This window comes from Bombina bombina, chromosome 8 (genome assembly GCF_027579735.1).
Source record: "Bombina bombina isolate aBomBom1 chromosome 8, aBomBom1.pri, whole genome shotgun sequence".
Classification (NCBI taxonomy): Eukaryota; Metazoa; Chordata; class Amphibia; order Anura; family Bombinatoridae; genus Bombina; species Bombina bombina.
The window spans coordinates 351,858,898-351,871,256 of NC_069506.1; positions in this window are offsets into that span (position 1 = coordinate 351,858,898).

The following is a 12,359-nucleotide window of genomic DNA, read 5'->3' on the forward strand; positions in this document are numbered from 1 at the left end:
GAGCGTAAGGTTCCATTATGTACACAGGACGGACTATGTATATCTAATCTGTTAGAGAATGTCATTTTACAACTATCGACCCTGCGCTACTGTTTGTGTTAACCCCACAGAGGGTTAAACACACAGTAGGAACCAGTCGCTGATCCAATCAGCAACACTAATTGCACATTTGAGTCGTGCGATCAGCGCTGCTGATTGGATCAGAGGCAAGTTCCGCTCAGGACCAGAAGACCCACAAAATAAAACCTGCTTATTATAGTTTATCCAGGCCAAGGGGAAGAAAACATCATTTGGGCATGTAAAGGGTACGGTGAAGTGAAAATTAAACTTATTATTCAGATAGAGTATACAATTTTAAACAACTTTCCAGATGACTAATATTATCTAAAAGGTTTTGTTCTGTTGATAATATTTGTTGAAAAGCATATCTAGGTAGGCTCAGGAGCAGCAATACACTACTGGGATCTACCTGCAGATTGGTGGCTGTGCATGTATGCCTCTTTTGGTTGACTCACCATGTATGTGTAACTAGCTTCCAGCAGTTGCTCTTTCAAGAAAGGATACCAAAGGAATGAAGCAAATTTGATAATAGAAATAATATGCAAAACTGTTTAAAATGCTATGCTCGATCTGAAAGACAAAAAAAATAAATAAAATAAGTTTCATATCCCTTTAAAGGGACATGAAACCCAAATGTTTCCTTTTAGGGTTCACAAAGATGATATCATTTTAAACAACTTTACAATTTACTTCTATCATCAAATTTGCTTAATTCTCTTGATATCCTTTGTTCAAGAAACAGCAATGCACTACTGGCAGCTAGCTGATCACATCTAGTCAGCCAATCACAAGACACAAATGTGTGCAGGCACCAATCACCAACCAGCTCTTACTAAATATCCCTTTTAAATGCAGTTTTGTAGCAGATTATTCAAATTGTATAGCTTTATATTTTATTTAAATCTAAGCAGCACAAGGATCTTTTTAGTATTCCCATTGATAAAAGGGAGTGCAAATTCATTTCTAAAACCATCATTAGATTCTCGGATGGGTGGAAATAACTAGTAAGGAAATATTTTGTTATTGCTAATTATTCTCAGAAGAATCTTAACTCACAATGTCTAAATCTGACCTGGGGTAGTAGAAAGCTTAGGAAAGCATCAGACAGACTTCAGGTAGACACAGAATATGCATCAGTAATGATTTATGCAGGGCTGAGAGAACCGTAATGGATTAGCTACAAAATACACTGAGTATGAACTGGAAAATGTGAGGGCTTGGGAAGAAAGCATCGGAGAGCAGTCAGATATATAGAGAAGAAGAAACAATATCCAGTGATGAGTCGGGATACTAAGAGTTAAACAAAAACATTTTGTTATTAGAAGAAAACCTAAAATCAATGAGAATGCGTTTATCTCTGCAGAAGAGACCGGACAAATCCTTCCAATACAAAGAAAAAAATACGAACAGCAAAATACACCACAATTTAATCAGAGAAAAAATGAAGATAACAAGAAAAAAAAAAAAGATTTTATAAATCTAAACACATGAAGATGCTGCTCTAGAAAGAACAAAAACATATGCAAATAAAGAGTTACAATACAAAGAGTTACAATACAGTTACAATACAAAGAGTTACAATACAGAGTAACACTACAAAGAGTTACACTACAAAGAGTTACACTACAACACAAGGTAGATGTTGGAAGGCCTAGAAACCCAAAAGAAAATGCTGGCACCGTAACAAAATTGTGGATTAGAACAGTTATTCTCAACTCCAGGGGCTCCATTACATATGCGGTGTCACCCGCAAAAGCCAGCGCCGCTGGTTTTTACTATTACATATACGGCGCCACATATAAATGCGGCATGTATATTTCACCCATCGTCCGTCATTTTTACTCCCATAAGCTAACATGGGACCGCGTCGCAAATCGGTATCCAATATTCAGCGCAAGGACTTACGTGGTGAAAATAGAGAAATTTTACTTCATTTTCACCTCGCCAAACAAGGCAGCCGCAGCAGGCCTTGCGCTAAGTATGGGAGCACCGTAACTCCCGTAACTGCCTGTAAAATATAAACTAACACCTAACGCATGCGCAATATCTGTCTACCGGTCAACCGCAATCACTAATAAAATGTATTAACCCCTATATCCACCATCAAACCTACACCACAACTAATAAAAGTATTAACCCCTAAACCGACAACCCCCCACAACGCAATTTGCCTAATTAAACTATTAACCCGTATATCCGCCATCAAACCCACACCCCAATTACTTATTAACTATTAACCCCTAATCCGCCAATAACCCACAACACAATCTAATCTATCTATTGACCTCTAATCCACCAATAACCCACAACGCAAATAGTTAAACACTAAGCCCCGTAAACTAACCCTAAAACTAAATTACAATTTTAAAAAAAACCTAGCATTACTTTAAAAATTACATATACAAGTATAAATTAATTTAAAGTTACAGAAAAATAATAATAAAGCTAAATTTACATAAAATAAAGAGAATTGCCAATAATTAAATAATTATACCTAATCCCTATAAAAATAAAAAAGCCCCCCCAAAATTAAAACACCCCCTAATCTAATGATAAACTACCAATAGCCCTTAAAAGGGCTTTTTGCAGGGCAATGCCCCAAGATAAACAGCTCTTTTACACAAAAAAGTCTAAGTCCCCCCTAAAAGTCAAGGGCATTTGTATGGGCATTGCCCTTAAAAAGGCATTTAGCTCTTTTGCTGACCTTAAAAGGGCATTAAAATTAACAGCTCTTTAAAGAAAAGCCCATCCCTAATCTAAATAAAAGAAACCCCCCAAAAATCCCTTAAAAGAACCCTAAGTCTAACCCCCAAGTGGTATTCACCTGTCCTGAAGTCCAGCGGAGAAGGTCCTGTTCCAGGCGGTGACAATTTTTTCCCAGTTGCGACCTATTCTTTCTTCTTCTTCCAGGAACCAGCCGGTGCGGAGCAGAGGGCAGAGTTGAAGACCGATGACAGCGGAGCTGAAGACCGGCGACCCTGGAACTGAAGACCGGCAACTGCGGAGCCATGGAATGTGGCGGATCCTCTTCATACAATCTGAATAGGATTTCAAAGTACGCGATTAAAAATGGTGTCCCTTGAATTCCTATTGACTGATTTGAGCCTTCAAATTCAAATCAACCAATAGAATGAGAGCTACTGAAATTCTATTGGCTGATTTGAATAGCAATTATAATTTCAGTAGCTCTTATCCTATTTGCTGATTTGAACAGCCAATAGGATTTCAGTAGCTCTCATCCTATTGTCTGATTTGAATTTGAAGGCTCAAATCAGCCAATAGGAATTCAAGGGACGCTATTTTTAATCGCGTACCTTGAATTCCTATTCAGTGTATGGTGGAGATCGTATGAAGAAGATCCTCCACGCTCCATGGCTCCGCGGTCGCCGGTCTTCAGCTCAGCGGTCATCGGTCTTCAGCTCCGCCCTCCGCTCTGCACCGGCTGGTTCCTGTAAGAAGAAAGAAGAGGTTGCTGCTTGGAAGAAGACTTCACCGCCTGGAACAGGACCTTCTCCGCCGGACTTCAGGACAGGTGAGTACCACTTGGGGTTAGACTTAGGGTTTTTCTAAGGGATTTTTTGGGGGTTTCTTTTATTTAGATTAGGGATGGGCTTTTCTTAAAAGAGCTGTTAACCTTAATGCCATTTTAAGGACAGCAAAACAGCTAAATTCCCTTTTAAGGGCAATGCCCATACAAATGCCCTTTTCAGGGCCACGGGTAGTTTAGTTTTTTTTAGCGTTATGTGCTTTTATTTTGGGGGGTTTGGTGGTTTGACTTTTAAGGAGGACTTAGACTCTTTTGTTTAAAAGAGCTGTTTATCTTGGGGCATTGCCCTGCAAAAAGCCCTTTTAAGGGCTATTGGTAGTATCATTAGATGGGGGTGTTTTATTTTGGGAGGGGGGTATTTTCATAGGGATTAGGTATAATTATTTAATTATTAGCAATTTTCTTTTTTATTTTATGTAAATTTAGCCTTATTATTTTCTGTAATTTTAGATTAATTTATACTTAGTTTTTTTAATTTAAAGTAATGTTATTTTTTTTTTAATTGTAATTTAGTTTTAGTTTAATTCATGTAATGAGGTTAGTTTAGGGGGCTTAGTGTTTAACTATTTACATTGTGAGTTATTGGTGGATTAGGGGTTAATATATTAGATTGCGATGTTGGTTTGATGGGGGATATAGGGGTTAATATTTGTATTAGGTAGTTGTGATGTTGGGGTTGGCAGTTTAGGGGTTAATAATGGGATTATTAGTGGGGTTTGGTGGCGGATAGGGGTTTTACGTGGTTTGGGAGATGTGTTAGACTTTAAAGGGCCACTGTAAGTAAATATTTTCTATGCCTGTTACTAACTAACTACCCCAAATACGCTTTTTATCAATAGCATTTCATTAACATATCTCTACCGTATATCAGAAATCTTGTCTGCAAATTTAATTGTTTTCCAAACCCACTCCGTGGGTATCCTTTGCTCTGTACCAATCCGTTTACAATACCTAGGTTTCAAAATGGCGCTTTAAACACAAAATTATTGGTTTAAGTATTTTGAACATGCAGTGCTGAAAATAGTGGGCAGGATAATGTGACATCATCGGGGAATAAAAGATATAACTTTTAGAACGTTATGAAACTTCGTTTTGGAGAAAATATAGGTTAGTAGGTTTTAATTAATGTTTATTAACTTTAATATGTTTGTTGTTTAGCTTAAAAATTATAACAGAAAGTAATCCTTTAAGGGGGAATTTTTAATACACTTTTTTTTTAAGGCGCCGGCAGTTTCTAAAGTGCCGTAAGTCACAAGTGACTCCAGAAATTTGCATTTACACACATTTCTGGACATAGCTAGTTTATCCGACTTACGGCACTTTACGAACTACGGGCACCATATATGTAATAGCCTGATGTGCGAGGTGAAATTACTGTCGGCGCAGGGTACAGCGCTTGTGCTGAAGTCTGTGCCGCATATGTAATCGTGACCCAGTGCTCAAGACCCTTAACAGACCAGGTTTTCATTATAGCTTAACTATAGCACAGGTGAAATAATTATATGAAGGGTGAGAGCAGGTTAGTAACCATGGTTACTGATCAGCTGATTATTTCACCTGTGATTCTGGCTCATCAAGAGTGTATGGGCTACAGGTGGATGAACGTCTAAAAGCTAATCTGTGTATTTAACCCCCACCAATATCTATGTCCTTGCTCAATATAAAGCTCTGGATATAGTGAATGTCACTAGCTCTCAAATGTGCGGCCAAGGGCTTGAGGCTGGAGGCTGTTTGGGATACATAGAAAACTAGAACACCCATTGACTCCAAGCAAATGATGCAGTCTAATGTAGATTAAAGGGACAGTCTACACAAGAATCTTTATTGATTAAAAAGATGGATAGTCCCTTTATTACCCATCCCCTAGTTTTGCACAACCGACAGTTATATAAATACACTTTTACCTCTGTGATTACCTTGCATCTAAGCCTCTGCAGACTGCCCCTTATCTCAGTTATATTAATATACATTTACCTCTGTGATTACCTTGTATCTAAGCCTCTGCAAACTGCCCCTTATCTCAGTTATATTAATATACTTTTTACCTCTGTGATTACCTTGTATCTAAGTCTCTGTAAGCTTCCCCCTTATCTCAGTTATATTAATATACTTTTTACCCCTGTGATTACCCTGTATCTAAGTCTCTGTAAGCTTCCCCCTTATCTCAGTTATATTAATATACTTTTTACCCCTGTGATTACCCTGTATCTAAGCCTCTGCAGACTGCTCCTTATCAGTTATATTAATATACTTTTTGCTACTGTGATTACCCTGTATCTAAGCCTCTGCAGACTGCCCCTTATCTCAGTTATTTTAATATTCATTTACCTTGTGATTACCTTGTATCTAAGCCTCTGAAGACTGCCCCTTATCTCAGTTATATTAATATACTTTTTACCACTGTGATTACCCTGTATCTAAGTCTCTGCAGACTGCCCCTTATCTCAGTTATATTAATATACTTTTTACCTCTGTGATTACCCTGTATTAGTGATGTCGTGAATAGTTTGCCGGTGAATAGTTCCCGGCGAACATAGCTTGTTTGCGTTCGCCGCGGTGGGCGAACATATGCAATGTTTGGTCCGCCCCCTATTCATCATCATTGAGTAAACTTTTACCCTGTACCTCACAGTCAGCAGACACATTCCAGCCAATCAGCAGCAGACCCTCCCTCCCAGACTCTCCCACCTCCTGGACAGCATCCATTTTAGATTCAATCGGAAGCTGCTTTCTTAGTAAGAGGAGGGACAGCGTAGCTGCTGCTGATTTAATAGGGAAATCGATAGCTAGGCTAGTGTATTCAGTGTCCACTACAGTCCTGAAGGACTCATCTGATCTCTGCTGTAAGGACAGCACCCCAAAAAGCCCTTTTTAGGGCTAAAACATCAGTCTGCTTTTTTTTCTTCTTTGTAATCTAATTGCAGTTGCCTGCCTGCCAGGGTGTGTGTCAGGCTCACAGCGTATACTGTGCCCACTTGCCCAGTGCCACCACTCATATCTGTTGTAACAGTAGTGTACATTTAAAAAAAACACTTTTTTGACTGTGAAATAATAGCAGTCAGTTTCCTTCACACGTGTGCGTTTAAGTGCCTGCCTGCCAGGGCACAGTGTCACCCCAGTGCAACTCATATCTGGTGTAACAGTAGTGTACATTAACCCCTTAATGACCACAGCACTTTTCCATTTGTTGACCATTTGGGACCAAGGCTATTTTTACATTTCTGCAGTGTTTGTGTTTAGCTGTAATTTTCTTTTTACTCGTTTACTGTACCCACACATTATATACCGTTTTTCTCGCCATTAAATGGACTTTCTAAAGATACCATTATTTTTATCATATCCTATAATTTACTATAAATTTTTTTATAAAACATGAGGAAAAAAATGGAAAAAAAACACACTTTTTCTAACTTTGACCCCCAAAATCTGTTACACCTCTACAACCACCAAAAAACACCCATGCTAAATAGTTTCTAAATTTTGTTCTGAGTTTAGAAATACCCAATGTTTACATGTTCTTTGCTTTTTTTGCAAGTTATAGGGCCATAAATACATGTAGCACTTTGCTATTTCCAAACCACTTTTTTTCAAAATTAGTTACATTGGAACACTGATATCTTTCAGGAATCCCTGAATAGCCATTGACATGTATATATTTTTTTTTTAGAAGACATCCCAAAGTATTGATCTAGGACAATTTTGGTATATTTCATGCCACCATTTCACCACCAAATGTGATCAAATAAAAAAAAAAAATTGTTCACTTTTTCACAAACTTTAGGTTTCTCACTGAAATTATCTACAAACAGCTTGTGCAATTATGGCATAAATGGTTGTACATTTTTCTCTGGGATCCCCTTTGTTCATAAATAGCAGGCATATATGGCTTTGGCTTTGCTTTTTGGTAATTAGAAGGCCGCTAAATGGCACTGCGCACCACACGTGTATTATGTCCAGCAGTGAAGGGGTTAATTAGGGAGCATGTAGGGAGCTTTTTGGGGTAATTTTAGCTTTAGTGTAGTGTAGTAGACAACCCAAAGTATTGATCTAGGCCCATCTTGGTATATGCGATCAAATAAAAAAAAAAAAAAAAAAAAAAGTTAGATTTTTCCAAATTTTAGGTTTCTCACTGAAATCATTTCCAAACATTTTGTGCAATTATGGCACAAACCATTATAAATGCTTCTCTGGGATCCCCTTTTTTCAGAAATAGCAGACATATATGGCTTTGGCATTGCTTTTTGGTAATTAGAAGGCCGCTAAATGCCGCTGCGCACCACACGTGTATTATGCTCAGCAGTGCAGGGGTTAATTAGGGAGCTTGTAGGGTTAATTTTAGCTTTAGTGTAGTGTAGTAGACAACCCCAAGTATTGATCTAGGCCCATTTTGGTATATTTCATGCCACCATTTCACCGCCAAATGCGATCAAATTAAAAAAAAAAAAAATAGTCAACTTTTTCACAAACTTTAGGTTTCTCACTGAAATTATTTACAAACAGCTTGTGCAATTATGGCACAAATGGTTGTAAATGCTTCTCTGGGATCCCCTTTGTTCAGAAATAGCAGACATATATGACTTTGGCGTTGATTTTTGGTAGTTAGAAGGCCACTAAATGCAACTGCGCACAACACATGAATTATGCCAAGCAGTGAAGGGGTTAATTAGGTAGCTTGTAGGGAGCTTGCAGGGTTAATTTTAGCTTTAGTGTAGAGATCAGCTTCCCACCTGACACATCAGACCCCCTGATCCCTCCCAAAGAGCTCTCTTCCCTCCCCCACCCCACAATTGTCCCCGCCATCTTAAGTACTGGCAGAAAGTCTGCCAGTACTAAAATAAAAGGTATCTTTTTTTTTTAATATATATTTTTTAGCATATTTACATATGCTGTTATGTAGGATCCCCCCCTTAGCCCCCAACCTCCCTGACCCCCCCCCCAAAACAGCTTCCTAACCCTCCCCCTCTGCCTTATTGGGGGCCATATTGGGTACTGGCAGCTGTCTGCCAGTACCCAGTTTGCAAATAAAATGGGTTTTTGTTATTTTTATTTCATTTTTCTGTAGTGTAGCTTCCCCCCCCCCCAGACCAATCCCCCACCCGCTCCCAGATCACTTAGATTTCCAAGTACTAAATATTTTGCACCCCTTTCTCCCACTTATAAAAACATTTTTTTCTGTAGTGTAGCGGTTCCCACCCGCTCCCTCCCCGTGCACGCCCGCCTCCTCCCGTGCACGTGCGCGCATCTGTCACTGTGAAGCGGGGCGTTACCCTTACACTACCTGATCGATACAACATCATACCTGATGTTTTAAAGCACGTTATTCCAAACAATTTAGGAATGTTAGGTGATTTATGCCCTTTATGGATTAAAAACAGACTTTGCATCAACTATGTAATTTTCCGTGGGAGTTTTGCCATGAATCCCCCTCCGGCATGCCACAGTCCAGGTGTTAGTCCCCTTGAAACAACTTTTCCATCACTATTGTGGCCAGAAAGAGTCCCTGTGGGTTTTAAAATTCGCCTGCCTATTGAAGTCTATGGCGGTTCGCCCGTTCGCGAACATTTGCGGAAGTTCGCGTTCGCCAACGCAAAATTTTAGGTTTGCGACATCACTACTTAAGAATATTTATGTGGAATATTTGCTCTTTCCTACGTTGTTCAGGCTGACTAACTTTATAATTCACAGGGCTTACCTTTTCTATTATTTCATAAGGTCCCTGCCAATGAGCCAAAAGCTTACTCTCAGCTGTAGGAACCAAAACCATTACCCTGTCACCCTGTTTAAATTCCCTTACAGTAGCACTCTTATTATAATAAAATCTTTGAGTATCCTGAGCTTTTTCCATATATTGGCGAACCAAGGGGAAAACATGAGCCATTCGCTCCTGCATTTTCTCTATATGCTTTCACGGACTGCAAACAATAAGTAAGGAAGCAGTTGATCCCAATCCTTCCCATCTCTACTTACTACTTTCCTTAACATCCCCTTAAGTGTGCGATTAAACCTCTCTACTAGCCCATCTGTCTGTGGGTGATATACCGAGGTTTTCAACGCCTGTATTTTAAATAACTGGCACAACTCTTTCATGAGACGAGAAACAAAAGGAGTACCTTGGTCAGTTAAAATCTCCTTTGGGATCCCAACCCGTGAAAATACTTGTACCAATTCTTTTGCTATATTTTTAGCATTAGCCTTATGTAGTGGAATGGCCTCAGGGTATCGAGTTGCATAATTCACAATAACAAGAACGTATTGGTGACCACGAGCTGATTTCTCTAATGGCCCTACCAAGTCCATCCCAATCCTATCAAATGGTACATCAATAATTGGGAGGGGTATAAGTGGAGCCCTTAACTTGGGTTTTGAGGATGACAGTTGGCATTCTGGGCAGGAAGCACAATATCTCTTTATTTCTTCGTAAACCCCTGGCCAATAGAACCTCCTCAGGACCCTTTACTGAGTTTTCTCTAACCCCAGATGTCCACCCAAAAAGTGTGAATGTGCAAAATCTAACACCTTCCTAGTATGAGAGGAAGGCACAACTAGTTGTTCTATCTCTTGACCTTCCTCTGATATTACTCGGTACAGAAGGTCATTTTTAACCATAAAATACGGGTATACACTTTTTGTTTGACCTTCTACAGGTGCTCCATTAACATCTACTACCCTGCTCCTTGCATGGTTTAGCAAGGGTTCATTAGCTTGTTCTCACCCAAAGCTACTGCTAATAATGTCTAGTTCACAGGGAACATTTTCAGTAATTTCACTTCCCTGATCTACTTCAGATTCTGTGCACTGAGTGGCCACGCCTTTATTACTACGTTTTCCCTGCTCATTTAACAAAACTTCATTAAGGGCTTTGTTAAATCTGTATTTACTCTTCCTGCGCTCTTTTCTAGATTTACCCCTTTTGGGACTGGATGCATACAAATCAGGGTGAATAAAAGGGAAAACTTCATGTAGACTCCTATCCCCTGCTTCAACCTCTGACTCTCCTTGTTTAGCAGTAAGTTTAGACTGTATTAGGGTGTGAAACTCTGGAAAGTTTCTTCCTATAACCTAGGGATAGGGCAGCCTAGGTACCACTACAGCAGTTATTTGTATTAATTTCCCAAGTATAGAGACACTTATAACAGCAGTAGGATAAGTAGCAGTACACCCATGAATACACAGTACCCCTATTGTCTTATTTTTTTGCAACTGTGATTGTTCCACTAAATCTCCTGACACTAGAGTTAAGGCACTGCCAGAGTCCACCAAAGCCTCTGTGTCTCTTATTAAAGCATACTGACACCCAGAAGGTGTGTATGTTGTCTCCCATGCCTGCTAGGCAAATAAGTCCACAAAAGTCTGATGGTTCTTCTCCTAGGGCACATTGCATTGGTTCTGGTAGGTTTGGGCATCCTGCCCTGACATGTCCTTTGGCACCACACTCAAAGCAGGTTAAAGGGTTCCTCCCCAAACGATCCACTCTTGGCTAAGTGTGGTTTATCTTATAGCGATCTGCTGGTTCAGCTTCAGTCTCACCCTTTTTATTTCCTGGCCTCTGGGTCCTAAAAGTCTTTTGTTGTCTCAGAGATTCTGAAACAAATTTAGATGGCATAGGACAGGCTTGCTCAAGGTCCCTGGCAGCAAGGTATCTTTCCACTTGAGCTACCATAGAATCATATGTAGTGGGGTTTCCTTGTCCTACCCACTCACGGAGGCCACGGGGTAATTCTCGCAAGAATCTGTCAAGTATTAGCATTTCAACAATTTGTGCAGGACTTTGGGCCTCTGGTCTAAGCCATTTCGTGCCAGATGTATTAAGTCAAACATCTGAGACCTGGGAGCTTTCCCCATGTTGAAATGCCAGTTATAGAAATGCTGGGCTCTCACTGTACATGTTACAAGAATTTCAGCTTTTAACCGTGTATAGTCTCTAGCAGCTTCTTCTTCCAAGTCATAATAAGCCTTTTAGGCTTCACCGAGGAGAAAAGGAGCAATGATTCCTGCCCATTGGTCTTGTGGCCAGGCTTCCCGTATAGCTGTGCGTTCAAATACCACCAAATATGCCTCCACATCATCCTCTGACGTCATTTTCTGTAAGCAGCCGCTTGCCCGTATCCTATTCACACCTTCTGCTTGCGTAGGTGCTCCCTGAGCAGTAATACGCTGCACAACATCATAAAGCATGGCATGATCCTGTTTTTGGGCCTCAGCCAGGGTCCCAGTTTGTAAAGCTAAAAGTCTGTTACACTCTTGCTGAGCTGCAACTGATGCTGCAGCCTGACGATTAGTCTCTTGTTGTATAGATGCAGCCTGCAACAGGGCCTGTAAAACATCCTCCATATTTATGTGAGTCTGTACCTTTAAGGCTTCCAGAATAGTAAAGCAGGCACTAACAATCCCACTTCTGACACCACTGTGACAAAGCCCTTGCAGGAATAGTCACTTCAGCATGAAATATAGTGGTTTAGGCTGTTTTATTTTTATCAGCAGTTTTAAACATGGGGTGTACTTCCCCTTTAAAACAAACAAAAGCCTGCTCCCTTTTAGGAGACTAACTATACATGCAATATTTCCTTACTAGCCAGTTCTGGGCAGCTAAGCTGATCCCAGTTAACAAAACAAAACAAAATAAGCAGAATAAAACAATGTTTGCTCACCAGCCTCTTGTTTCTACCAGCTATAAATTCAGACATGCAGCAAGGTCTCAAATCCTCCCTCTCTGGAGTAGCCTGCACAATGAGACACTGATTCCCTCTACAGA